The following is a 12598-nucleotide window of genomic DNA, read 5'->3' on the forward strand; positions in this document are numbered from 1 at the left end:
ATTTAAACAACTGTTTTGACAAAATGTGGTCTTTGCTTATGTTTAAATTGGAATTTTGCCAAAAATACTTGGATTTTTCTCAAAAGTTTCCAGTTTTCTACAATCCTTTTTCCATCTTTTATTTATGTTTTTTCTTCTGTTTATCATTTCTTGCTTTTGTTTTGGGATGACAGGAGTCTATTGCCAATTTTGAATTTACGGTAGAATTTTTTTTTTCCAAAATTGAAAACAAAAATAAATGAATTGAAAAAATGCCATGGAAAAATAGGGGTGAGGTGGGAGAAGAGTCCATTTAGAAAATCAGCAAATCTCACCATTGCTGTGCCTTAAGTAACATTTATTTTTCGACCAGCCCTCCTAGGAAGATGAAAAAGTCAGTGTCCCTAACTACTTATGCAAAGCTGGATATCTGGCAGAGGAGTTCTCTCATCTCATGACCTGAATTACTAAGGGTTTAAATCTCAGCTTCCCCTATACAGATGAGGGAAGAAAGGTGCCTCTCCCTCCACCCTACAAGGACTCCAAATAAAGGCTAAGCAAAATTGCAGTTACTGCTCCCCAATTACATCCCCAGGCCTACCTAGGCCCCCAAATGGGGTGGAGAGAAGGAAGAGTCATGGCTGCATGGGGGTCTGGTGGAGTATGTTGTACCTGATCCCTTCACGGTGGTTAGCGTTGTGTGCACGCTCCAGAAAGCTGCAGAAAACTTTCTGGATCATAGACAGTCAAACTATAGGCCAGTCACTTAACCTTTCGGTGTCTCCATTTCCCACTGTGCAATAGGGATAGTGAAATCACCTAGCACTCTGGAATGCTGTAGCTTTAATTCATTAGTATCTATAAAGCACTCAGAGATCATCTCCTGGATGGGGCTCTAGCAATGCCAAGGAATATTGTATATCACTTTTAGCTACACTCCTGCTTTGAAAGTTTCCCTACAGAATCCACTGATTCAACTATTTCAAATTCTGACTATTTCTATCTAACTTGGCAAATTGGAATCGGCTTTTCAGAACGTTCTGAGAAGCAAAAATGTGCTCTGTGTCAGTACCAGGAAACACGGAGCAGTATTATAATCAATCTGTATGCTGAATGAGTCAGCCACAGTTTATGCACCTGCTGTGACTTACAAATCTGAATGCACTTGGAGATGCTGGTTTTGCAAACAGATGGATTTTGTAAATCCTGTTACACACAGAAATGTTAAGAGCTTCACACCAGAAAAGGAGCATGTCCATGTAAGTATCAGATCCACTTACCCTTACAAATTTTAAAATTGTGCTTCATTTTACTCGGGCAGAAGATATAAATAGCATCATCTTAGGCAAGTCACTCTGGTTGCATTTCTGAGAATGGTGACTCTCAAGAAATTTAAATTAGTTGATTTCTGCATTTAGCTACAAGAAATAATCAGGAGGCTAGGATGAGTGATGTGTACCTCTAATGATACATCAGTTATAAAGGATTCCGTTTGACCATAATCTAACAAAAGAACCAGTTCTGAGAAAACATAGGGTCTGCATGTGTAAACTGCTTGCTGTGCATTCTCTCAATCACAGGGCTTTGTTTCCAAAAAGTTACTGGAATGTGTTGTTTCCACAATGTTTAAGCAGCTCAGGGAGAGAAAAAATTGCATAACGTATTTTGTACATGAGCTTCACTTTTTTACATGCATTGAACTCCATTTGCTTTGTGCATAAACAGAATCTGCTACTGGGGCACAGAACAGGGATATGAAAATAAACAAGGAGCAAAGCTAGATTTTTTTTTTTTTTTTTACTAAAGGTGGCTGTGGGGACAGGGGAGCTAGCAACTGGTATTGTGGAAAGACAAATCCCAAATAGAATACATAAAAAATTCAGAGGGGCAGAAATATTGTAGAGTGTGTGTCAGCAATTCATATACAACATTGCTGGAACACTTCCATTTATCAACACAGGGAGATGGCTGTAATCGCAGCATACTTGGCTCTGACAGTGATTACACAGACAGTATGTGCTGACTATCTTAAATCAACACCAGACACAAAATACGACCTGGCAGGGTTGCACTTTAAGGAGAGAAAAGTACTCTAGTGATCTGTGCACAGGACTTACAGCATGGACCCCTAGCCTTCTAATCATGGCTCTCAAATGAGTGCTTCTGTGGCATCAGGCAAGATGCTTAACCTCTCAGGGCTAGATTATGTCGGGCCCCCATTTAGGCCAGTGGGGTTGGGAATTTGTAAGGAAACGTACCATGGGTTGTACCCTCATGAAGGGGATAGCCACTACCTCAGTCCTTTCTCTGATGCACACTAGGCTAATACTGAGCGGCACTAACCATCCCAATAGGAGAGAGGGGGAGAGAGAGCCATGACCCCATCTCCCTCCTACAGCCCAGCCAACAAATCTGACTGGCTGCAGAGGAGATTAGCAGTGACTGCACCCCGCCTTTTGCTCTATGGGAAACAACATCCCTAATGGGAGATAGTGGCTGAATGGCAGAAATGAGTGAGCCCTTACTTCCCCTCCTGTAAGGTGGGTATGAGACCTATATACTTCCCACCGGTGTCGGGAGAATCAGTTCGTTAATGCTTGAAAAGGGCTACATATTATACACCCTAGCTATTGTTATTAGAAGTGTATTATGTTAAATATCATTAAAGCAGTTAAAATATCATTATTGCTAATGGGATTTATCTGGGTAGATCTCCCATGTGGTATTCTCTTAGAAAAAGAAGTGATCAACTTTTTAGCTTACGTCGCCAAAGATAAACGTGTCCACTCCTGTATTACTAACGACACAGCTGGTAGCCGTGTAGTACTGGTAAGGGAAGTTGAACAAATGTCTAGCATGAGTGAACACAGTTTTAACTTGAGTACTGTAGTTGTTTTCATGATCCCCCTCACAACTAGTAAGACAAGTATTTTGTTGCCAGACCAGTCCTCTAAAAAGAAGTAATTGTTCAATTAGCACTTAAGGTCTGGAGCTCATTTCTTCTTCCTCCCAATCATTAACAGCATGTTGTTCTGCTAAGATCGTATTGATAATTTCGGAATGTACATGCAAGTGGGAGTGCAAGTGGGAAAGAGCATCGGATCCAGGCATTCATTTATATCCCACACCTAAGGCAAAATGGACCCGTCAAAAATCTGTCACACAGAAACTTTCCTTCTGAATGGAGCAGAGAACAGGGACTCCGGTAACAAATGGAAGGGGCTGGGCCAGAACTGGTGTCCATTTTCCTAGGAGACACAGGGCTATAGAGACTGGAAATGCCTGACAAGGAAGCTGGGGCCTTGAGCCTTGCAGCTGAGTCTCTGGGAAATAATTCTATCAAAGCAGCATATAGTACCATGTGCAACTGCTGCAGACACGTAGCAAACATTCTGCTTACTGCACTATACTAAACTTCCACTCTAGGAGCCAAAGGTTAGTCTCATGGATAAAGCCTAAGTAGGTGGTTTTTGAGCATGGGACCTCTAGAGATATTGGGATCGAAGAAATTCTCCCTCCCACCACCACCCCAATCCAGATGTGGAAGGCATGGAACACTACTGCAGCCCACTAAACATATGTTTTGGCCAGTGGATTCATGGAATTGAGGATCCATTGGCAAAACCACCACCCCTTCCATGGTTCAGACAGCCCCCAGTTCTCTTTCCACAGCACCTCACAGGGTGCTATTGCAGAGCAATGCTGCACTGTGTGCAGAGGGGTTGAAGTCCTTCTGCATGGTTTTACTGCAGTCAAGGCCCCATAAGCACAGCAGAACCAATTCCGTTTTACTGCCTTTGAGGACTTCTTCAGCATTTCCCTGGGACAGAAGATTTTTCTCTTAGCCACCATCAGTCTAAGTTTCTGGTGTTGCAGACACTATGGCTAGGGATTTTCAAATGTGCCCAAGGGCATTAGATGTCCAGCTCTCATTGAATTTTGGAGTTGGCCTAACTCCTTTAGTCAACTTTGAAGATCTCAGCCTGTAACAATATAGGCTTCCCTCATCCCACATGTATCACATCACCGACATTCCAAAGCACAGTGTGAATTAGTCTGCACAAGCTAACATACTTTACAGTCAGCCCATAGCAACAGATGTGCCCACTGCACTATACATGCAGGCTTTGTGCCAGGACCATTGCAGAGGGCATCCTCTTTCTTTATGGTTCTTGTTCTGTAGATAAAACAAATTAAAATTTGAATATTTATTCACCTGGCACTCAACAGGATCAAATGACTTTCGATATATTGACAGTCAGCCTCCATCTGTTACTAATGATCCCAATTACTGTTATCATAAACAGAACCCGATCAACTAATATGCTCTGAGTCACTGTTTTCTTTTTCTTATATCACATCCCTACTGCCCTACATTGAATATGTCTAACCAGAAAGCAATGCTTTGTTACTAGGCAGATCATCTCACTGTGATGCCAGCTATATAAGAATCAGGAGTGCTTTGGTTTTGTAGACTAGTGAAGATCGGGAGCACTATGGAGGTGGCAAGATTGGAAGGGAAATAGCCTTTTCGTTAACTGATCCGTGGAATAGCACTTGCTGCTCTCCTGGGCTTACAGAGGCTCCTGCAGCCATGTTGCTACATGGAATGAATGACATAGGGATGACATGGAGAGAGGAGACAAGTCCCGCCATTATAGCAACAGGCAGTTGCATTGACTTGGATGTAAAGCTGTGGCCTGAATTAAGGAGTTTGAATCTGGAGTCAGATCCAAAGCAGAACTTTCTCAGAGTTCAGGCCTCTACAAATTTGGGATTTCTCCTTGACCCCATTATAGGTTTGGGTCTAAGATGGAAAATTCCAGTCTGGACCAGAATTCCCCCTATATTTAAGGGTGTGGATATTGCTTGGATATTATGTGCTACTTACGGCCCGTCTCCACTTGGCAGGTGGTGAGCTGAGACTGCTGCTTATTGGGCAAAAGATGCATATTTTACTGTTAACTACTTCCCCCACACACACCCTGTTGGCTTGTATCATCCACCTGTTGCATCTTGTCATTATCTTGATTGCAATTTTATTGGTGCAGGGCCTGTCTTTTTACTATATTTTTGAACAGTATTTAGCAAAATGGGGCCCTGATCTCTCATTGAGGGCCCAGCACATTACTATAATGACAGGTTTCATAATGATTGATAGGAATACTTGGTGGAGGAAGGAACTGGGTAGACTTCAGAAAACAGGAAGTCAATTTTTTAAAAAATTATCCTATCAGAATCATTTTATTTCTGATCATTTATCTCCTATTGCCACTGTTCTTCTGTTTAGATGCATTGGAAGGGGTGCTGGTGCGTGGGCCTTGGAGCCAATTAGTGACAGTGTGATACACCATTGAATTATCTTTATCTAAAGCATCTCGATTCTTTCTTATGCTGATTGCTCAGTAAGACCCTGATGCAAAGCCCAATCAAGTCAACAGAGAGACTCCCACTGACTTCAGTAAGCTTGGGATCGGGCCCTCATTAGTTAGATCATACAACCCTTCTGTTAGTGAGTGCTTACACACAGAAATAGCCACCTTTAAATTAATGGGACAATATGTGTGATAAAGTGTGTACCTAAAAGAGTAATGCTTGTACAATTCAGCCCTAAATGACTTAAGTAAGATTTTTTTTAATTGCCATAGATACAGTATATTAAAATTAAACGAGCAAATGTTGATTCCTAAATTGTGCATGTAAAAAAAAGTCATAATGGCCCCAATCCAGCAAAGCACTTAAGCACATGCTTAACTTTAAGCATATGAGAAGTCCCATTCTTTTGCTTAAAGTCAAGTACATGACTGAGCACTTTTCTGGATCAGGGCCTATATGTGCAAATAAGCAGTGACACCTGCAGCCATATACATTGTAGGCACAGTTATCTGCTTGTGCTTTTGCATGCATATTTTGCACTCACAGATGATAGCACCACCTTCTCTTTTTTTTCTTTTTCTTTTTTTTTAATTTTTGGCCATAAGGGCCAAATTTTGCTTTCTGCTCCATAGAAGCAATTTCCCCTTACTTTAATGGGAGTCTCACCCTTGTAACTGAGAGCAGAATTTGACCCTTAGGATATATCTACCCTGCAATTATGTGTACCGTGGCTGGCCCGTGTCAGCTGATTCGGGCTCAAGCTGCAGAGCGGTTTAATTGTGGTTATAGACATTGAGGCTTAGGCTGGAGCCTGGGTTCTGGAACCCCTCAAGGAGGGAGGGTCCCAGGGCCTGGGCTCCAGCCTGTGCCTGAATATCTCCACTGCAATTAAACAGCCCCACAGCCTGAGCCCTGTGAGCCCAAGTCAGCTGACACAGGCCAGCCCTGGGTGTTTAATTGCAGTGTACAAATACCCTCAGAGTCTAATTTAAACTGACTAATGCAAGGGAAATTGAAAGTTAAGTCTGATGATCTACTGCATGCATGACAGCAGAGTTTAAATAAACAGTGTTTTAGTGCAGGGACAGGGGATATGTTTGGAAATTTGAGCAGGCTCTTTCTGCCATCTGTGTTTTGTTTCTGAATCCAGAGCTATCATAACAATTAAGCTCTTTGGTTTTTCAACCACACCATGTGGGAGCTAGTTTCTATCCAGAACTCCTTTTTCCGAGAGGTTAAATATGTAAATATATTAATTGTGTTTTTTTAAAGTCATATAGAGCAGGACACTTACAGAGCCATACATGTACTGTAGATTCCATTGTAGCAAATGTGTACAAAGGAGTGAAGATCCTCAGATGTACCATTCTACAAAATATCGGCTCCGGTTCAAAAAAGCATCCTATTCAGATCATTTAAGCACTGAAGCTTTTAACTCTCACTGAAGACTAGGGGACTTAATTACACACTTATATGTAAACACATGGTTAGTGGAGTAAATAGAATATACCCTTCAATAAATCCTCCCCTACCTAATGTGATTGTCCGAACTGTGTGTTCCTCCACACCAGTTGGCTTTCCCTCAGCCCTTAGGGAAAGTCCTCAAGGACTTTTTAAATTTTACATACCAGCAATCTGGTTCCATTTCACTTTAGGTGGAGCCCATCTTTCCTGTATAGGCTGTTCCTTTCCCAAAAGGTTCCTGACTTCCTAGTCAATATAAATGCCTCCTCCAACCACCATCGTCTCATCCACACATTGAGACCCTGCAGCTCTGCCTGTCTACCTGAGCCTGCACATGGAACTGGAAGAATTTCAGAGAATGCTACCATGGAGGTCCTGGCCTTTAATCTTTTACCTAACAGCCTAAATTTGGCCCCCAGGACCTCTCTCCTATCCTTCCCTATGTCATTAGTACCAACATGCACCATGACCACCAGTTTCTCCCTAGCATTGCACATAAGTCTATATAGATGTCTCAGAAGGTCCACAGGCAATTCACCATGTGGTTCTCCTGGTCATCACAAACACAGCTGTCTATGGTTTCAGAGTAGCAGCCGTGTTAGTCTGTATCCGCAAAAAGAATAGGAGGAATTGTGGCACCTTAGAGACGAACAAATTTATTTGAGCATAAGCTTTCGTGAGCTACAGCTCACTTCATCAGATGCATTCAGCTATCTATATTTCTAATAATCAAATCCCGCATTACTATTACCTGTCTCTTCCTAATAACTGGGGTATCCTCACTGCAAGAGGATACCATGACACCATATGGAAGGAGGGTCCCAACTATGGAATTATTTCCCTCTGCTCCAGTTTGATGTTCTCCTTTCTTGAGATTTTCATCCTCCTCAACAGCAGAGGCTGTCAGACTGGGGGTGAGATCGCTCTACTGTGCCCCTGAAACTATCATCTATGTACTTCTATCTCCTTAGCTCCTCCAGTTCAGCCACTCTGGTCTCAAGACCCTGTCTTTGAGGGCCATGAGTTTCTTGCACTGAATGTGCACATATGCCACCTGCCCTCAAGATAGGCAATCATAACTGCTGCATTCAGTGCAATACACTATATAGCCCTCACTCTGCTGTGCCATAAAGACATGAAGATCCATGGAAAGTGGCAGTGGAAGCAGCTATGGACATTTCAAAAGAGCCAAAAATACAGACCTAGAATTTTCTCTCCAGCACTCTGACCCCATCTGGGAGACATGGAAAGAAAGGCCACTTCCTCTGTCAGTGTGGGCACTGTAGGTTTTGTTAATAGGCTGTCTTTCTTACTGAAAGATTCCAGAGTGCTTCGCAACCTATAGGGGAGGGATTTGAAAAGGCACAAATGGCAGCTGGGTGCCTAAATCCTATTTACTTCCATTGGGAGTTAGGAATTTTGCCAGAGATCTAAGATATCACCAAAAGTGACCAACCAGTGAACAGCCCAACAGTTGCACAATGAGAAGTACTCTTACAAAATGCCTCATTCTGAGTTCTCTAACATCTATGCAGAGCAGACAGGAAATTATAGTCGCATCTGGCTGGAGAGGAAGGATGATCCAGGAGTTAGGACAGTAGTCTGGGAGTTGAGAGACCAATTCCCTGCTCTGCCACAGTCTTCCTATGTGACCTTCGACAAGTCACTTAGGGCTAGATTCACAAAGAAACATAGGCTGCTGGAAAATTGCTGGAATTCTCAAAGCCTGAGTTTAGCGACTAGGCTCCTAATACAATGAATGGGAGGAGAGATGCACCTTAGACTGGGATTCACAAAAGTCAACACAGTAAGCAGAGCCGCACTTTAGCTAGCCAATGGGAGATGCCAAGCTGGGGGGCGGGGAGTGCTAAGCCCCACCCCCACCCCTTTCTTGGAGACCCGCACCTCAGTCCAGGTTGCAGAGAGGCATCTCCTGCGTGGGATTCTCAGCTGCAAACCCTCTCGCGGCCATTTTAGGAAGAAGCCGGCGGCGGCGGCATTCCCTCCCCCTTGTAACATTTGATGCAATATTTAGTTACACACCCGGGTCATGGGAGACTGCTGCAGGATAGTCTGATGTGGGGCGCCCTCACTCCCTCCTGCTGAAGCTGTTCCCCTGTGCATAGCTAATTTTAAAAAGTCATTGGAGCAGGGGGGCTGGCTCCTGGGGCTCCCACCTCCGAGGGCGAGTCTGTCTCCTGCTGGTGTTCTCTCTGCTGCAATGATCCTTTCATTAGTTAATCTGCCGTGGAACAGCGTCAACGGGAGAGACTGCAGGAGCCCCACCTCAGACCAATCCATAGCCCACTGGCTGCGGCACTTACCTCTGAAGCGGCAGCTCCCTGTGCAAATCCCTTGGCCCCTTCAGCTGGAGGGAGGGACTTGAATCAGGGGTCTCCTACATTCCAGGTTAATGCCCTAACCACTAGCCAGATCAGAGGTGGGCAAACTACAGACCGTCCTACCCGGCCCTTGAGCGCCTGGCCAGGGAAGGTAGCCCCCGGCCCCTCCCCCGTTGCATGGGCAGCGCTCTGGGCAGCGGGGCTGGCTCTGGCCGGGCGGCACGGCTCCAGACATGCTGCTCTGAGCGGTATGGTAAGGGGGGCCGGGGGATTGAATATGGGGCAGAGGGTTCCGGGGGGGCAGTCAGGGGACAGGGAGCTGTTGGATGGAGAAGAGGTTTGGGGTGGGCAGGGGATGGGGAACAGTGGGGGTTGGATGGGAGGGGTTCTGGGGGGGCGGTTAGGGGGGCGGGGTCCCTGGAGGGGGTGGTCAGGGGACAAGGAGCAGGGGGGGTTGGATGGGTGGGAGGTTCTGAGGAGGGGCAGTTGGGGGGCGGGAAGTGGGAGGGGTTGGATAGGGAGCAGGGGCCAGGCTGTTTGGAGGAAACAGCCTTCGCTACCTGGCTCTCCATACAGTTTTGCACCCAGATGCGGCCCTTGGGCCAAAAAGTTTGCCCACCCCTGGGCTAGATGTTCTTCTCCTCCTTCATCGTTCTGTGTAACCTTCTCTGTAGGGGGCCAATCCAACAGGGGAGGTCTAAGCTCGCTAACCGGATCGGGCCCTATAGGCAAGCTAGGTGGAGAAATGCTTATCTTCCCCCAGTTTGTGCACTGCCCTGGGGTGCCGGCATCGGGATGTCTGATAGAGCTGCAGTGTGTGTGCTCAGAGGCAGAAACATAGGTGCCTGGGGAACTTTTAGTGCAAAAATATAGGGTGCTGAGTCAATTTAGGCCCCTACAAGATTCAGGGGCACCTGAGTGGAGGCTTTGTGAAAACCAGGCGGGCCTGATTCTGGGATATGGGCACCTAAAGTGTCAGTTAAGCACCCAAGTCCTTTTCTGAATCTGAACCTCTGTGTCTCAGTTCCCACTGTAAAACAGGAAGAGTGGGCACTTCCCTACCTCACCAGGGCATTGGCAGGGGATGAATACAGTAACAGATTTTGCGGTGCTCAAGCACTACAGCAAGGGGTGTGGGGGGTCACATAAGTACCAGAGTTAACTCTGAAGAGCCCCAAAGCAAGCTGCATTCAATTCAATTTATTGATTACCAAACATCTGACAGCCTCCCACTCACACCCTCAGTTCTGTGAGTCGAAGGGTATTTTGGGGATGCAAGAAGGGCTCCTTCAAAATAGCTCTGCCTTAATGGACAACGAAGAATAAATTACAAAGGAAAGAAAAACTTCCTTACAGGAACTAATGTTGCATATATTTTGTAATCTACAGTGAAATCCAAGTGGCCTGCAAGGAACCCTCTCTCATGTGACAGCTTAACATCCCAGGTTAGCAGTGCATTTGCATGCCACTTTAGCCATTAACAACTGGCATTTTCAAAATGTGCTAATTTCTTCCCTTCTGCTGTCGAGCAACTGGGCACAGAACTCACTGGCAGCCGTGTTAATTTTATTAGAAACTATTGAACAAACACATGTTTGTCTTATCCCTTTATTTTATTAATATTTATCTTCAATAGCCCCAACAATATGCTAGGCACTTTCCAAATAAAGAAGGCACAGTCTCTACCCTGAAGAGCCATGGGTCTCTTTCAGACCCTTTGCAATAGTGTGATCTCTGGGAATCACAAACGTAACCTCTGTCACGAATTGAAAATTTAAAGGTAATTTTTATATTTTCCCTTTTTTCCCAGCAAAACACCATTTCTCTTCAAGAAGGAGATGTATTTCTTCCACTGCAATTGGGCAGACAGGAGCAAAATTCCCTCCCTGATAGCACTGGGTATCTTCAATTCCTGTCCCAAGCTATTCTGTTGTGTTGGCTGCACTGTTAAACAGCTATTGCATTCTTCCTCCACTGCTATGGTGGATGAAGTAATCCCTTTAGAAGTAAGTGTAAAACTTATTTGGGGAGCCTATAAAATCAAAGGTGCTAAACAGAATTAATATATGGAGCTGGAGTCTCATTTGATCCAATTCCGCATAGCTCCATTGACTTCAATGGAACAGTGCCAGGTTACACCAGCTGGGGATTTGACTCACAGTCTTTATTAATTATTGTACCTATTCAGTCATCAAGAATACGTTGAGCATGTAGTATGGAGAAATCTATCTGGTTGATGTTGAAGGTGTTTGCGTGTCTCGACTCAGGGAATGTTACATGAGTGATTTAAATGCTATTGGCTATTGTGAACTAGTCTGTGTGGCCTTTTAGGCTTGGTTCTAAGACAGATGTTGTGTTCCTGAGGGACTGTGTAAGGGAGTGAACAAAGACACACCCAAATAGTAGCAATGACTGTCCCCAGTCCATGAGGATGATGGTTATATTGGTGCTGTTTAACACAGGCTCTGGTTTTACTCCTTTGTTTGGAACCTTGCACATAGATTATAGAGGGATTTGTCAGACTTCATGCCAAATGAATGTTTATTCACAGAAACTGTTTTTTGTTTGGTTGCAAGGCTCTAGCTGGCATTTGTCTCTGGGCAGAGCTGATGAGTTAGTATAAACTGCTTTCTTGGCAGAAAATTTGTCCCCAGTCTTTGCTTTACTATTTGGAGGGGAACCTTAGCTTTCTTTTGTTCGACTGTAAAAAGTTGTCAAGGCATCTCCTCCTCTACATCCGCATCCACCCTATGTCACTCATTGGAAGCTAACAGTGGTTTTCTGGCAGGGAAGGGATGGTACTCACAGACGAAGCTGACAATGACTCTAAATGCGAAAGCATCAGTGAGCACACAGGTTCCCTTCGGATGCACATATGCCATTCTGCTGACTGTATGTTTAGGGGGTACTTGGGCCCATACAGCCAATGTTGCCTATTCAAACTTCATCTCTGCTCTGTGAAGCTAGGGAAGTGCTTGTATCATGGAGCTGGAGAGCTTGGTTTGATTAATACATTCTGGCTTTGGTCAGCTATGATGCGAAAACAGTCAAATTGAAGTAGATTAGTACTAAACCCAAATAAAAACCTTTCCTTGGTTTGCTTGTGGCCAGTTACTGAACTGGAAGCACAAGTTCCCTAAGGGAGGAGAGAGAAAGAGGTAGAGGCAGAGAAGTCAGCGATGCTGTAGAGGTGGAGGAGAGAGACCTGCGCATACTCACTGACACAGGGTTTGGTCTTGCAATATACTGAATACATCCAAGAGGTTCTGGGGAGTCAACGAGAATGGGGAGTGTTCAGGAACCCTTGGGAGTGCTTCAACCCCTGGCAGGTTCAGGCCCAGAGAGAACAGCCACCCCAATGACAATGAAAGCTACAAAGCTGCCTTGCCTGGGGATGTGCAGTGACCTGGGAAGTTGTTTTGAGAGACCACTTCTGA

The 12598-nt window shown here is 44.8% G+C and overlaps 1 protein-coding gene across 1 annotated transcript in view; it reads left to right on the plus strand.

The window, feature by feature from the left end:
- The first annotated feature begins 1162 nt into the window (after positions 1-1162).
- The window catches only part of ASAP1 (ArfGAP with SH3 domain, ankyrin repeat and PH domain 1), a 368734-nt gene continuing 357298 nt past the window's right edge, over positions 1163-12598 (plus strand). Inside the window, exon 1 of the mRNA XM_084619542.1 lies at positions 1163-1238. The gene's annotated coding sequence lies outside the window, so the exon portion shown is untranslated. The remainder of the gene's footprint in view (positions 1239-12598) is intronic.

Source organism: Lepidochelys olivacea (assembly GCF_965140295.1).
Source record: "Lepidochelys olivacea isolate rLepOli2 genome assembly, chromosome: 2".
Lineage (NCBI taxonomy): Eukaryota > Metazoa > Chordata > Testudines > Cheloniidae > Lepidochelys > Lepidochelys olivacea.